Raw genomic sequence first — 17510 nt, 5'->3', positions numbered from 1 at the left:
GAAAGAAAGAAAGAAAGAAAGAAAGAAAGAAAGAAAGAAAGAAAGAAAGAAAGAAAGAAAGAAAGAAAGAAAAAGAAAGGACACTTGCATGTTCAGACAAAGTTGTTCACAGTGTATACGTGTCTTAAAGGATAAATGAATTGTATGAGGGACTCAAAGGGCTTGCTATATAAATTGCAATTTAACAATAAAGTAAAGAGAAACGTGCCGGATATTATGACATAACACTCAAAATGTTAACTTAGTGCAGAGGTTTACAATTTTCAGGGGGAAGATTCAAAATTGTTTGCATTGTTACCTCAACTGTCCAAACTCAATGTGTCCCATGAAAGCAATATTTTTGCATACCAAGCTTGATTTAGGTGATGCGTTTGAGACGAGTTGACAGCGTGTTTTAATGCTCATATGTCAGAATCTGTGCACCATTAAAGCGACACTACGTAACTTTTCCACCTTAATATAATATTTCCAGAGTCATTGTGATGGTACATCAACTTCCAACAGGTTTAATGACACCTCTGTCATGGTCTGAGGGGGTCTGTATCGCCTTCACTGGCACTATGTAAACAGGGTTTCCAAATGCGAGGGAGGAGGTGTAGAAATGCACCGCCGCTCGCACTGGCCGGCCGATTACTCGCAGACTGGCTAAATGACAGGCTGACCGCCACCAACGGCTGCTGGAGGCTATTTTGCTGAGATGCTAACGCCGCTAGCAACGGTGGGAGGGGAGTGGTGACGTAGGCAGTGACGTAGGCAGTGGGCGGGGCTACGCCGCCTGGCTTATTTTGAATCAAAACCTGATTTATTTTGATTTGTTTTTGATCTGTGCCTAAAATTGAAATATGAAAAACCAGAGGTTTTTCCGTTTTTTGTGTTATAATAAAAAACAAAAAACAAAATAACCAGTCACTTTTTCATGTTTTCGTTTTTGATTGCCAATTGAAAATGGAAAGAACGAATGATACACGGATTCCCAGGCGGTGCGCACATTTAAAATACTCGACGAGCCCGGTGCAGTCTTTACGAATGAAGGCTGATTTATGGTCCCGCGTTAAACCAACGCGGAGCCTACGGCGTAGGGTACAAGGCGCGCGTACCGTACGGTTCGCGTCGCCGCGTACCTACGCCGTCGATTTAACGCGGAACCATAATTCAGCCTTGACAGGTGAAGAGAGACGTTGCAGTCGCAGCGTCAGCGAGCCGTCAGATGATGATCCTTATCATTATCTGCGGGAATTTTACACATCGTCTCCAAAAGAGTCGACGGTAGAAATCTAACCTCTCTGTGCAAATTATGTCCACCTGCGCTGAGAAAACAAGTCTGAACATCTGCCTCGTCAACTTGACATTTGAAACATCATGTTTTTTGAATGATTGATTTTGTCTTTGACAGTTTGACACTTCCTGTTTGCTTCAGACCAGCTGGTCATTGTTTAAGAGCAGAATGATGTCATGGAAAAATACAGTTTTTTCTCCTTTTGTTTGTTTAGAATGTTTGCTTAGGTCGAAGCAGGAGATTCTACAGTCACACATGTGGGCGGGGCCTAAGCAGGCCTGATCAAAGGAGGGATGACGTCAATGTTCTGATGATGTCATAAGACATCTCAGTCAATAAAAGACTGATGTTGGGGAAATTCTCATATTCCCCAGGGAAGCATTGAGTGCACATCACGAGCGAGTGTTCGTCTGAGGGGTTGTAGACTCGACAACAACAACAACAGAAAACTTATAACAAGTACATTCACTACATTATTACCTTCACACCTTATTTACTTCAGAAATGACTGACAGAGCTGTCACACCAAACTCGTGGAACAGAATCCAGGGGTCAGTGAAAGAGAAAAACGGACAGGGCGATTGTAAACGAATTAATCCATATGCGCCCGTTACGAGAGACGACATGGAGAAGATGAAGGTCGAAAAGCAAGAGGCTAGGGCTAAGGAGCTCCATCAGATCAAGATAAAGTGCGTCCAGCAACTTCCGTGTTTCCAAAAGTTTAAACAGACTTTTGATGCTCAATGTATTCAAAAGGACAATTTAGAATTAGCCTCATTACACAATAAACGGAAACAACAGATAAAAAAGGGGGAGAAAGACTTCACTGAGGACAACCCCTCTATACCTTTGAAAGGAAAGGCAGGAACGAGCCTGAAAGGACATCAAAATCACACGACATGTGGTCAGCCTGACCAAGATGTGACGAAGCAGGAGAAGACCGAAAAAGGGCCGAAAAAGAAAGACCTCAAATATGTGTTGGATCAGTTGGCAGCGGTGCAGGAAGAAAGGGAAGCCAAGTGGCGTCTTGAAGAGGAGAGAGGATTTAATAATTTTATGTATTGGCAAGCCAAGAAGGAAGAAAACAGGTTGAAGGAAGAGAAGGACAAGAAAGCTGAGTGGAAAGACTCATATCATAAATTTCTGAACGAGCAGGTACAAGGAAAGTTGTTGCAGAAGAGGGCGGAAAAACAGGCCAAGTACGACACCAGGCCGTCCCAGCTCGAGGATGAAAGGCTTTTCCTAATCAAAGAGGAGACAAAGCAGCAAAAAAAGATAAAAAGGGCAATCCACTGTCAGGAAGTCAATCGTGCCATCGCGGAGAAAAAACGTCAGGGAAAAGTGATGGTGCAGGAGCCTCCAAAGCCGAAGTGGGAGTCCTTCCACCTCCCGGAGATAAGAACTGGACCGTTCCAGGCCGTCGTGCGCTCTCAACTCACCCTGGGCGAGGAGCTCGGCCTGGACATGCAGCGTCTCACACGCAGCGCTAATAACGCCATGATCCTGCTGGACGAACAGCCCCAAATATTCCACAGAAGAGATATAAATACAAATGGGAGGGCATGCGTGCACACCTGGTAGTGCAGCCGTCTCACAGCAAGAAGGTCCTGGGTTCGATTCCCGCCGGGGACGCTGTGGACTTCAGTACCCACACCATGGGTGGGGTTGGAGACACGCACAAAAACATGCACACTGGGTTATACATATTTTGATGTATAACACACCTGGGTGCAGAGGCGATTCTAGGATCTGTTGGGGCCTTAGGCAAAAATTTCTAGGGGGCCCCTCAAACCAGCGTTCATCGGCGTTATGTTATAATAAACTGACACCAACAAAAACTTTATGAAATTTTGTTTTTTATTCCAAATGTTCACAGTAAAGTTTCTGTAAATAACAACACTGTAATAAAAATAACAATTAAGTACTTAACAACGAATATAAACAGTAAACATAGTATATATATATATGACTTTATGAAATTTTGTTTTTTATTCCAAATGTTCACAGTAAAGTTTCTGTAAATAACAACACTGTAATAAATATATATATATATATATATATATATATGTGAACATATATATATATATATATATATATATATATATATATATATATATATATATATATATATATATATATATATATCTGGAGTTCATGCCAACTCGTCATACAGGTAATGTGTGGCACAGTTCATTATGGCCTAGGACACATGGCCATTGTGAAGGGTCATTTGACATCAAAACTTTTTTACTGGTAACGGTGACATCTTCATCTTTTTTTTTGACACTGCGTACAGGTGGATGACCGTGATCATGGGAATGACAACATGGGGCCCATTAAGGGAGGTTTCTTACTGGCTACTGAGATGTCATTGATAATTGCCTTATGTTTGTTTAAGGAGGAGGATGTGGTCATTGCGGTTACCACATTTTGAGATCTGTACAGTAAAAACAGCCTTCAATACTTTTTTAGTCCTCTAAACCCCTGATAGGAAACACTTTTGTAATAAAAGTAATTATTAAAAAAAAAATAAATAAACATTTTTTTTTTTTTTTTTTGGGCCTCATGGGCCCCCCAACAACTCGGGGCCCCAAGCAGTTGCTTGCCTTGCCTGTTCACAAGCGGCGCCCCTGCCTGGGTGCACGTTACGGTTCGGGCCGTATTAACTGCCAAAGGAATAGCATAAATTTCGCCAAAATTACGCGATTAATTCAAAATGTTCAAAACTTCCTGTCCGACTTCCTGTTCAGTTTCGGCCATGGCGCCAAGAGACTTTTCTTTAAGTTGCGACATGATACAGGTGTGTACCGATTTTCGTTCATGTACGTCAAACCGTATTGTGGGGCTTGAGGCACAAAGTTTTCTCTGTCTGAACCAATCAGATGAACGCCACGGTAACGCTTTTGAAAGAGAAAAGTAATGCGCGTAGTCGCAGGATGGAGACGCACATTTTGATGTATAACACACCTGGGTGCACGTTACGGTTCGGGCCGTATTAACTGCCAAAGGAATAGCATAAATTGCGCCAAAATAACGCGATTAATTCAAAATGTTCAAAATGGCTGACTTCCTGTTCGGTTTCGGCCATGGCGCCAAGAGACTTTTCTTTAAGTTGCGACATGATACAGGTGTGTACCGATTTTCGTGCATGTAAGTCAAACTGTATTGTGGGGCTTGAGGCAAAAGTTTTCTAGGGGGTGCTGTTGAGCCATTTTGTCACGCCCATTAATGCAAACCGTTAAATATCACATTTTTCGCCAGGCCTGGCTTGTTTGCAAAATTTGGTGACTTTTGGGGCACGTTTAGGGGGCAAAAAGGCCCTCCTTTCGTCAGAAGAATAAAGAAAAATTCCTACAGATACAATAGGGCCTTTGCACTGTAAGTGCTCGGGCCCTAAAAAGAAGAGATATAAATAAGACGCTGCTTGACTCCTGAAGAAATGTAGCGCGATGGACCTTCTCTTTCTCTCTGGGTTTTCTCCGGGCGCTCTGGTCTTTCCCGTTTCCCCCAAAAAAGTTCATATGCGGACGTCAGATAGCTGCTCAACTTAACCAGAACAGAAGCAGATTTTCGTACCGGTCGTGGAACACTGGACCAGCTCTATACCCTCCGCAGGGTGCTCGAGGGTTCATGGGAATTTGCCCAACCAGTCTACATGTGTTTTGTGGATCTCGAGAAGGCATTCGACCATGTCCCTCGTGCCATTCTGTGGGGGGTGCTGAGTGAGTATGGAGTCCGGGGCCCTCTACTAAGGGCTGTCCGGTCTCTGTATGATCGGAGACGGAGTTTGGTTCGCATTCCCGGCAGTAGATCAGACTTGTTCCCGGTGCATGTTGGACTCCGGCAGGGCTGCCCTTTGTCACCGGTCCTGTTCATAATTTTTATGAACAGGATTTCTAGGCGTAGCCAGGGTCCGGAGGGGATCCGGTTTGGAAACCGCAGGATTTCGTCTCTGCTTTTTGCGGATGACGTTGTCTTGTTGGCTTCATCGGACCGGGACCTTCAGCATGTGCTGGGGCGGTTTGAGGCCGAGTGCGACGCGGCAGGGATGAGAATCAGCACCTCCAAAACCGAGGCCATGGTTCTCCACCGGGAAAGGGTGGCATGCCTTCTCCGGGTGGGGGGAGATGTCCTGACTCAGGTGGAGGAGTTCAAGTATCTCGGGATCTTGTTCACGAGTGAGGGAACGATGGAGCGGGAGATTGACGGACGGATCGGTGCAGCGTCCGCAGTTATGCGGTCGATGTACTGGACCGTCGTGGTGAAGAAGGAGCTGAGTCGAAAGGCGAAGCTCTCGATTTACCGGTCAATCTACGCACCTACCCTGATTTCGGGAGCTGATTTCCATAGGTCGGCCTCCGCTGCTGAAACCATGCCCACAACCAGATTCTTCCAAGCAATGCACCTGAAGATGTTCAAGGACACCTTCAGAAGAAATGCACGGTCCTTCCTTGAGCCAGCAATAGTGCATACATGTTATTTATATACAACTTATGTTCTTTTTTAACAATAAAGTTTGTAAAATTTGTGAAAATTCAGTGTTGTGATTTCTTGAAACATATGAAATGATGAGGAATCGGAGTAAAGAACTATGGTGTAACTGTTTAGAATTCAATTAAATCTTCCTGTGTGAAGACGAGGTGACTAAAGGCTGATTTATGGTTCCGCGTTACACCAACGCAGAGCCTACTGCGTAGGGAACGCGTCGATTTAACGCAGAACCGTAATTCAGGCTTTAAGATCCGTTTCCACCGTGTAACTGAATGAGAGCGTCCGACTATCGCGTCGAGCTGCGTGACATCGGACGCTCTCTGTCCACACTAAAACTGTTAAACTCGCGGCCAGTTAGGACAGTCCAATACAAAAAAAAATAAAGCAATGGAATTTATTTTGTCGCAGAAACTTCTCTCAAGGGAGATGCTTTGTTTACGCAGCCGGCTCTTCTCCCCGGAGAGAGGCTTTGTTCCCTTCCCTGCTACACGTCATTCAGGGAGCCAAAAAAGTCGAAATGTCGAGAATAATGTTGAAGTACAATTTCGAGAAAAAAGTCAAAATGTATTTCAACTTTATTCACGAAATTTTGACTTCATTCTTGAAATTGTATTTCAACATTAATCTTGACATTTCGACTTTTTTTTCCGAAATTGTATTTCAACATTAATCTCAACATTTCGACTTTCTTCTCGAAGTGCACAATAAAAAAAAATCTTCCCCACTCAAATATTTTTTCTCCTGCATGGCCCTAATACTCTTCCGTAATAATACAGCCCAAACACAAAAAAAGATTACTTTGTCAAAATAAATATTTTCAACAAAAAAGAACTGGGTTTCAATCAAAGAAAATATGTTCAATCAAAAAATTATTGTTGAAATGCAATTTTTGTGGGGTTTCAAATATATTTCTCCATTTTATTTTTTTTATATGTTAAATTACGCCTTTTTTGATTGGAAATATGTTTTGGTTTAAAACAACTTCTTTTCTGGTTGAATAATAAAGACAACATAACTTATTTTCTGGGTGCATAATAAAGACAAAAATGTCCTACTAATAATATGACCCACACGCCCAAAAATATTTCAATTAAAGAAAAAAATTGTCAATTAAAGAAAATATTTTTAATAAAAAAAAAAATCCACTTCAATCAAAAAAATGGACGTGTTCAAATATTTTTTTGCACAAACACATTTATTATTTGATTGAAAATTATTTTTTTAAATTGAAGTGAATGCTGTTATTATGGAACTTTTTTTTGATTGAATAATAAAGACACAAATATATTGCAATCCTTTTATTATTTTAATATTGCTGACTATGGCTTACAGTTTAAGATTAAGATTCCCAGAATATTCTAATTTTTTGAGATAGGATATTTGAGTTTTCTTAAGCTGTAAGCCATGATCAGCAACATTAAAATAATAAAAGGATTGCAATATTTCAGTGGATTTGTAATGAATCCAGAATGTATGACATTTTTGTTTTTTTAATTGTGTAACCTGTGTCTTGTAGTCCCCTTTAGTAGGGATTATATACTCTTGACCTTGGCGTTTAATATCTAATCTACAAAAATATCATCATCTTCAAAAATATAAAACACCAACAGCTAATCACAGGTTCACTCAGTTTTAAATTCTCACAGGTTCAGGAAGGGAGATTGGAAGTAGCAATTCAAGAACTCCAGCCCACATAAAACACACTCAACCACTTCTTTAAAACAAAATGTGATAAGACACAAATTTATTGAAACACACTATTCTAATTGTCTCTTCTTATTCATTTCCAACAGCTTATGACGTCACTTTTTTTTTAGTCTCTGGTTACCTTGGGCCCAAGAACAAAAAATACCTGAGATCTCAGTGGAAAAAAGTATCAAAATAAAATATTAAACTCCTTAGATTCTTCTGGTTTTGTCCTTACTGTCCCTGGGAACAGTGCAGCATCCACAAACCCACGTCCTGACAGGATGAAGGCACCCTCAAGCAGCGGGATGATTTCTGGATCACAGGAGGGACAGCTCCACTATACCGGTGAAGTCTTCCCTCGGAAAAAAACAGCCAGGATATCTTGATAGAAACACCAATTAGGGTTCCGATGGAGTTCACTTCCACAGTTAATTGACTGCTTAGCACTTCCTCTCTGTCCGTGCTGCTTGCGCAGCTTGCAGCTTGCAGAGAGACGAGTTTCTGTGTCTGTTTGACCGCATTTGGCAGGCAGCTAACGTCTGCGCACGAGGTGCGTTCAAGGACAGTGGGAATTTCTAGCATCACAACACTTGTGCTTGCGTGTGTGGTGTTTAAGAACCCTAGCAAATGAATTAAAATAAATACAGAAATAAAATAATAAAATAACCCCGGTTACACTCTCCCCCTCTAAACCGCATGAGTCTCTTCATGCACATCTGGCTTATCTGTATATATGTGCAAGGGTGCAGTGTGGGAAAATACAGTCCCTAATGTCTGAAAAAACGAACTAATGGCCAAAATCAAAGGTTCTCCTAACTCATCATAAGTGAGTTTTCGAGGTTGACGCCTGTCTCTAGAGGAACGCCTCAACTCTAGGGGCTCAGGATCTGGACTCTCAGATGATGCATTCACATGGTCTGCAACTGTGGGCTCTGTTGTGACGTGACCTGTGCTATCTCTGACAGGTGATTCGCCTGTCACATCAGCTTCTGGGATATCAATAACAACATAATCAGGGGCTCTACAGTGTGGAGTAGAACGTGTCACAGCACCACTTCTCTCTGAGCTAACAAGAACATCTGACTGGGGGGTCTGGCTAGGTTCAGAAGGAGTGTGAGATTTCTGTGGCATAAAGGCAGGGATATTGGGGTTTAACACCCTTGAGATTGGCTGACGTTCAGTGGAATCTCCTTCAATGTGTATGAAAGGGCCTCTAGTGATAATTTCTGGCATTTGCATGCTAGGATACAGTTCATCGTCATCACTGCTCATGTCATCCTCTTGATCATCAGCATCCCTTTGTGTGTCTTTTGTTGTTTTGTCTCTCAGTCTCATTTTCTTTGGTGCGTCAGTGTGAAAACCATACTCCTGGGTCACTTTTGCAGGGAGAAACCCACACGGCAAAAGGAGGTCTCGGTGCAATGTACGACGAGGTCCCTCTCCTGTTTCAGGTTTCACTACGTAGACGGGACTATCTCCGATCCGTTTTACAACAACATGGATTCTCTGCTCCCATCGATCTGCAAGTTTATGTTTTCCCCTGATGTTAACATTCCTTACTAAGACTCTATCTCCCTCAGAGAGTTCTGCTGCCCTGACTCTTTTGTCAAATCTAGCCTTGTTCTTTTCCCCCATTTTCTGAGAACTCTTAGTAGCTAGTGCATAACTCTCTTGCAGGCGTTGACGAAGGCTTTTGACATACTCTGAGTGGGTCTTATGGTTTCCCATATCAGGGTGGATTCCTAGGATTAGGTCGATTGGCAGTCTGGGCTGCCTCCCAAACATTAGTTCATAAGGTGAGTAGCCTGTTGTGTCATTTCTTGTGCAATTATATGCATGGACCAGGGGTTTGACAAAGTCCCTCCAATGGTGTTTGTCTCTCTCTTCCAGGGTCCCTAGCATATCCAGGAGTGTCCGGTTAAATCGTTCCACCGGGTTCCCACGGGGGTGGTATGGGGTGGTGCGTACTTTGTTAGCTCCTATCAGTGTGCAGAGCTCTCTGATAGTCTGAGACTCAAAGTCTCTGCCCTGGTCACTGAGCAGACGACTAGGGAATCCATAGTGGACAATAAAATTTTCCCACAAGGCTTTTGCAATAGTTTTTGCTTTCTGGTCTTTAGTTGGCACCGCAACAGCAAATTTTGTAAAGTGGTCAGTGATAACTAATACGTTTCTAGTGTCTCTATTATCTGGCTCAATGGACAGATAATCTATGCACAGAAGTTCAAGTGGGTACGTAGCAGAGATGTTTTCTAAGGGTGCAGCTCTTTGAGGCACTGCCTTCCTTCTGAAACAGCGCTCACATTTTTTGCATTTTTCTTCAATGGCTCTGGCCATTCTTGGCCAGTAGAATCTGGCACGAGCAAGGTGTAAAGCACGCTCGGAACCAAGATGGCCTACATCATCATGCACTCCCTGTAGTGCCTGTTCTCTGAACTGCTCAGGTAAGACTAACTGGTAGACATGACTGCCTCGCTCTACCCATCTCCTATACAGTACACCGTCCCTGAGTTCAAGTCTTTTCCATTCCCTGAGAAGGAGTTTGACATCGGAGTGTTCAAGATTGGTTTCTCTAAAGCTGGGTTTTACCCCTCTCTCAAAAAAGGTGATAACCCGAGAGATAGATGGATCATGCTTTTGAGCATTACACCAATCAGAAGTTGTCATGGATGGCAATGTGTCTTCACCAAAAACACCAAGTACCAAGGAAGGGTCGATAACCAGAGATTCTGCTGCAATAGGTTGTTCTGGATTGTGATGGTGTTCACCCCCAACTGCTATGAGATGTCGTTGACATAAGGCGGAGAACACTTCATGACTCATGTCATCTCTTGAATCCAAGAGTCGTCTTTTCATATCCTCAATTCTTTCCCTCTCTTCAATGAAAGCTTTGTCCTCTCTGGGTGGGTCTTGAGGCCGGCGGGATAACCCGTCTGCATCACCGTTGGCATGCCCTGCTCTATATTTGATGGTGAACTGGTAGGTGGAAAGGGCAGCCAACCAACGATGTCCAGCAGCATCTAGCTTTGCAGATGTTAGCACATATGTGAGGGGGTTGTTGTCTGTAAGTATAGTGAAGCTTGTACCATAAAGGTAATCGTGGAACTTCTCACTAACCGCCCATTTTAGAGCTAAAAACTCTAGTTTGTGGGTAGGATAGTTCATCTCACTTTTTGAAAGACCTCGACTGGCGTATGCGACAACTCTAAGCTTCCCCTCCTGCTCTTGGTAGAGAGCAGCCCCCAAGCCTTCATGACAAGCATCAGTATGTAAGATATACGGTAGTTGGGGGTTTGCAAAGGCAAGGACAGGTGAGGATGTCAATTTCTCGATGAGAGTTTGGAATGCATTCTCGCACTCGAGTGTCCATTCCTCCCCGAAGAGTGCATCAGGGCTGAAAAGAGATTTGGGGCGGTCTCTCTTGTACGCTTTGCCCCTTTTCTTCGGTGGGTAGTAGCCTGCTGTCAGGTTGTTCAGAGGTTTGGCTATCTGGGAATACCCTTTGACGAAGCGTCGATAGTATCCAGCAAAGCCTAAAAAACACTTCAACTCCTTCCTGGTAGAAGGGCGAGGCCAGTCTTTCAAGGCAGACACCTTGTCTGGGTCAGTGTGAACTCCTTGAGCATCGACCACATGACCAAGGTATTTAACTGAGGACTTGAAGAAATGGCACTTTTCTGGAGACAGTTTTAAGCCATAGTCCTTTAGACGGTTCAGCACTTTCATGAGCCGTGCTTCGTGTTCTTCTAATGTATCGGAGAACACAATTAAATCATCCAGAAACACAAGTACCTCATTTAAGTGCAGGTCACCAACACACTTCTCCATGAGACGTTGGAAGGTGCTGGGAGCATTTGTGACACCCTGTGGCATGCGGTTGAATTCAAAGAAGCCTAGGGGACACACAAAAGCGGTTTTGGGCTTATCTTCTTCAGCCATCTCAACCTGATAATAACCAGATTTGAGATCCATTACAGAAAACCATTTGGCACCGCTGAGGGCCGTAAATGTCTCTTCAATGTTCGGGAGGGCATATGCATCTCTGATAGTTCGAGTATTTAACTTCCTGTAGTCAATGCATAGCCTGATTGAACCATTTTTTTTCCGCACTAAGACCACTGGTGATGCAAATGGGCTCTCTGACTCTTTGATTATTCCCGCATCAAGCAGTTCCTTGAGGTGCTGCTTGACTGCTTCTCTGTCTCGAGGATGAATAGGCCTTGGCCTCTCCTTAAAAGGTGTTTCGTCACTCAGCCTAATGTGGTGCCTCACTGTGGTAGTATGACCATATGATAGGCTGTCTACAGCAAAGACTTCTGGGATTGACTTAAGCTTGTTGACAATGCGCTCTTTAAATTTTTCAGGGATTGGTGAATCGTCAAGGTTAAACTGGAGATCGCCACTCTCAGGCTTGTCTTGAGGAGACATCCTTTGTTCATCTCCAAGTGGTGTGATGTGCTGGACTGCACAGATTTGGGCTATGATACATTTTGGTTGCAGAGTAACACTGTGTTCACCCAGGTTGCGCAGAACAACAGGGACCCTGCTGCTTGATTTAAAGGGGATATCAATCAAAGCAGCTTCAAGGAAAAGGCCGCCTGGCAACCCGTGGTGTTCGTGTGGTTCAAGCACGAATGTACTCTGGCTGTTCTTTTTCGGCCTGGCATCACCAATGACACAGAACTTTTGTTTTGGAGCAATAGTGATGGAGTCATTTCCATGTAACCTGACGGGACATGAGTGGTTGTCAGTCTCCTGTGTCTGGGCAATGTGCTGGAAGATCTTTACAAAGTCCTTTGAATCGTAGAGTGGTAATAGCACATTCGTACCGATCAGCAGGGGGATTCTACGGTTGAAATCACAATCAGGGACTACAAGTGCTAACATATCTAGGTCCTCATCTCTGCCAGTGATGCGCTGGGGAAAGGTAACATGAGCTTCTATGTAGCCAAGATAGGGAACATGCTGTCCACCAGCTCCCTCAATTTCGAGGAGAGCACGAATTGGATGGATCGGTAAGTGAGATAGATGGTCTCTATGAAAGCGCTCAGAAACTGTTGTGACTTGTGACCCGGTGTCCATAATGGACTCACATTGGGTACCTTCCAGGAAAACTGAGGCTGCACAACGAGGACCTATAAGTCCTGGGGGTATGAGTTGTTTTGCCTCATTATTAGTTGTCTGTGTCATAATTGTTCCTTGTGTCTCAGTGCCATCGATCAGTTTATTGGGACGGAGTTCATCTGGGGTTACAGCTCCTGAGTGTCCCCTAGCAGGAGCTGCTACCAGTTTAAAGCAAAGGGTGAGGCTGCTTGTTGGGCTAAGAACTTGTCTCGCCTCTCTCTGAGTTCTGCATTCTTGCTGCGAACTAGTGTGGGGTTTGGTTCATTTGAACACTGTGCGGCAATGTGATTGTCCTGCCCACACTTAAAGCAGAACCATGCCCGTGGCATTCCAGGGACTCTAAAAGGTTTTTTCACATCATTGCTGCTAATTGCAAGACAGGCTATCTCTTTTTGACTTTGGGATAGCTTTTCGACTTGTTTCGTTAGTTCAACTATCCTATTCTCAAGCTTGGAGGTTTCATCTTGTTTTTGTTTTGGCACTGGGTGGGGGGAAATGTCATGAGCGGGGTTGAATGACCTTTGGCTTAACCTTTCCACTTGTTTAGTTAACTCACTAACTTTCTTTTCAAGGTTTGAGGCTCCATCTTGCTTCATGTTGGGTGTTGGGACAGGCTCACAATCATAGGAGGGCAAATTAAAAATGTTATGGGCATGTGAAGTAGCTTTTGTAGAACCTAAATGTTTCTTCATTCTATCTAGCTTAGCTGAACGGCGATCTTCCTCAGTTCTCAACATGAGGAGAAAATCAGGGAATGAAGGTGGGTTGCTCTTTTTGCACTCTAACTGCAGACCTATAATAATGCTCTGGTCCCAACAGCCCCTACAAAACTGTCTGAGTAAATGATCATTGGACCTTTCAGCTGAGGCTCCCCCTCTAGAAATTGCCCTTGTGATGAGACTGTGGAGTCTGTTCAAGTACACTGAGGGTTTTTCTCCATTGTTTTGGTTGGAGCTGAGAAATGCTGCAAATAGCTCCTCTCCATCCTCCACAACACCGTAAGCAGAGTCAAGTTGTATAACATAAGCAATTGGAGGTGAGGAGATCCCAAGAGGTTTTACAACATCAACAGCTGGACTCAGCAAGCTTTCAAGGATTTTTCTGACCTTGTGAGCGTCATTCAAGGAAGGGTCAGCAAGGAGGAGATCAGCTTGGATGCGCCAAGCATCATAGTCGACTTCACCATTAGGCCTTGGCATGCGGCCGGAGAAGGTACGCATTCTAACTGGTGTGGATGATGGAGCAGTTGACTCATTTCGGATGACATGTTCTACAATCACCTTTTGGATCTGAGGTGGGTTAAAGAGGTTCTCATCAATGTGAACTTGGCTCGCTGGCACGCTAGCAGTAGCACCCTGAACACGTGTGGCTTCTGCTGGTTCACTATTATCTTGTGTAATGTCATGGTAAGGAGTGCTACTACTTTGAGTTACATGTTGCTGCGTGTCACTACTGTGTAGAGGCGATGTAGCATCTTGACTCTTTTGCAACTCGCTCTGAAGGATACTTAAGAACCCTGCCCTGCTACTGCCTGCTACAAAGCTCAGTTCATCCAGGTACTTACGGGCTATCTCTCTGCCTATTTCTTCCTGACAGACATCTCGTATAGTTCTGCTTTTCAAAGATTTTTCTGACCTTGTGAGCGTCATTCAAGGAAGGGTCAGCAAGGAGGAGATCAGCTTGGATGCGCCAAGCATCATAGTCGACTTCACCATTAGGCCTTGGCATGCGGCCGGAGAAGGTACGCATTCTAACTGGTGTGGATGATGGAGCAGTTGACTCATTTCGGATGACATGTTCTACAATCACCTTTTGGATCTGAGGTGGGTTAAAGAGGTTCTCATCAATGTGAACTTGGCTCGCTGGCACGCTAGCAGTAGCACCCTGAACACGTGTGGCTTCTGCTGGTTCACTATTATCTTGTGTAATGTCATGGTAAGGAGTGCTACTACTTTGAGTTACATGTTGCTGCGTGTCACTACTGTGTAGAGGCGATGTAGCATCTTGACTCTTTTGCAACTCGCTCTGAAGGATACTTAAGAACCCTGCCCTGCTACTGCCTGCTACAAAGCTCAGTTCATCCAGGTACTTACGGGCTATCTCTCTGCCTATTTCTTCCTGACAGACATCTCGTATAGTTCTCACAGACCATACCACAGCAGGGTCTTTGGGACTCGGTATGGTACCTAAGGTAATGGGGTCTATTTTAGAGATTGCCTTATCAGATACGTACTGGAGCAGGACTCTGCCCTCTGGTTGTCCTGACTCATCAGGGATCTTGACTATTTTAGATATTTCTCCATTTACTTCAAATGTACCAGCTATTTCGTCATGTGTGTAATCTCCCTTAACACCCGTTATATAAAGGGAACACTGACCGTCAACATCAAAACGGTTGCAAATATCCATATTTAAACTTGAACTAATAACTCAAAAAGGTGTGAAATGTGGGATGGAAAATCAAGTGGCTACTGAAATCCAATCTCCCCGTACGGGCCACCACTTTTGTAACCTGTGTCTTGTAGTCCCCTTTAGTAGGGATTATATACTCTTGACCTTGGCGTTTAATATCTAATCTACAAAAATATCATCATCTTCAAAAATATAAAACACCAACAGCTAATCACAGGTTCACTCAGTTTTAAATTCTCACAGGTTCAGGAAGGGAGATTGGAAGTAGCAATTCAAGAACTCCAGCCCACATAAAACACACTCAACCACTTCTTTAAAACAAAATGTGATAAGACACAAATTTATTGAAACACACTATTCTAATTGTCTCTTCTTATTCATTTCCAACAGCTTATGACGTCACTTTTTTTTTAGTCTCTGGTTACCTTGGGCCCAAGAACAAAAAATACCTGAGATCTCAGTGGAAAAAAGTATCAAAATAAAATATTAAACTCCTTAGATTCTTCTGGTTTTGTCCTTACTGTCCCTGGGAACAGTGCAGCATCCACAAACCCACGTCCTGACAGGATGAAGGCACCCTCAAGCAGCGGGATGATTTCTGGATCACAGGAGGGACAGCTCCACTATACCGGTGAAGTCTTCCCTCGGAAAAAAACAGCCAGGATATCTTGATAGAAACACCAATTAGGGTTCCGATGGAGTTCACTTCCACAGTTAATTGACTGCTTAGCACTTCCTCTCTGTCCGTGCTGCTTGCGCAGCTTGCAGCTTGCAGAGAGACGAGTTTCTGTGTCTGTTTGACCGCATTTGGCAGGCAGCTAACGTCTGCGCACGAGGTGCGTTCAAGGACAGTGGGAATTTCTAGCATCACAACACTTGTGCTTGCGTGTGTGGTGTTTAAGAACCCTAGCAAATGAATTAAAATAAATACAGAAATAAAATAATAAAATAACCCCGGTTACAATTGCATTACAGAAAATAAAGAAATTTATCACAATATTCAAATTTTCTGAGACAGTCCTGTATATACAATTAGAGAACTGAAAGGTGCAGCAGTATGAGGTAGAAAAATGACGGCTCTAAATAAAATAACATATGTACAATTTTTTTTTTTAAAGTGAAAGGTGCAGCAGAATGAGGCAGACATGATTGTTGCTGGAAGGGGCATTGTTACAGCATGTGATAGTTATTATAATTACTGCTATTATTGTTATTGCACGGTGATTGGTTTCTCTGAGACTCTATTAATTGTGAGAGTTCATCAGAGCAACAGCTTGGATCATAAATAAATCCAATTTGGTTGGATAAAGCAGCATACTCAACTGCAAATACACATGTGTTATTATATAAATAATAAATGTCAAATATGGAATTGTTTCCCAAACAATTTAGTTTAGTTTATTGATTTGCACAGTTTTAAAGATATACAAAAAAATATCAAATATAAATACTATACGGTGCAGGAAGAGGCAAAAAACCCAATGGGCCTCCACCCAAGCCTCCACCGAAGTTATTAAACTTTCACATGTTATAAAGAACACAAGATTAACATACAAAAACAAAAAGTATAACTACACAAAAGTGATGGCAAACTAATAATGCAATACATAAAGAATAAAGACAAAAAAATAAGTTTGAGTGTGCATGGGATATTGTTTTTACAATTTGTATTGACTCCTGAGCAAATAAGACTAATGGTAGAAATGATCATGTCACTATGAGTGAAACACACAAAAAAACATTGATTGATGGAATTCGTTTCAAATAGCTCCAAAAAGTTATTTAAAACTGTTATAGAATAGAATAATAGAATCAGTTTTATTGGCCAAGTATGAACATGGCAGACAGGGAATTTGTTTTCGTTTTTTTTCGCTGAACCCAGATAGTTACAAACAGTAATAGACAAATGACATCTCTTTTTGGTTAACCAAATGTTATGACTCTAAAAAAGAAAGAGAATATTCAAAATACGATTGATGAATGTAAAAAAAAACCTTAAATAACTGGCTACAAAGGGACTTAACGTTGTTTGGTAGAACAATGTTAAGCAAAATTGAATCATTATCAGAATCAGAATCAGAATCAGGTTAATTGGCCAAGTCAGGTCAAACAAGACAGGGAATTTGACTTGGTTATTTTCGCTCACTGTACAGTAAATAGACAAATGGCTCTCATTAACATATACACAATTTAAAAAAAAAAGTGAAAGGTGCAGCAGTATGAGGTAGTCATGGTTATTGAAAGGCGCATTGTTACAGCATATGATTGTGGTTATTATTATTATTATTATTATTGGGATGGTAGTCTAGTGGCTGGCAGAGCTGTTGCTCTGATGAACTCTTCGGGATTCAAGCCCCCGAATGGCAACCAAGATGAACCACCTTGGGCCCCTGAGCAAGGCTCTTAACCCTAATTGCTCCATCGTCTGTTTGTCTCAGATGTAAGTCGCTTTGGATAAAAGCGTCTGCTAAATGACAGTAGTAGTAGTATGACTGCACAGTGATTGATTACTCTGAGA

The sequence above is a fragment of the Cololabis saira genome, chromosome 12 (assembly GCF_033807715.1).
Source record: "Cololabis saira isolate AMF1-May2022 chromosome 12, fColSai1.1, whole genome shotgun sequence".
Lineage (NCBI taxonomy): Eukaryota > Metazoa > Chordata > Actinopteri > Beloniformes > Belonidae > Cololabis > Cololabis saira.
Note: the sequence above shows the minus strand (reverse complement) of the source record.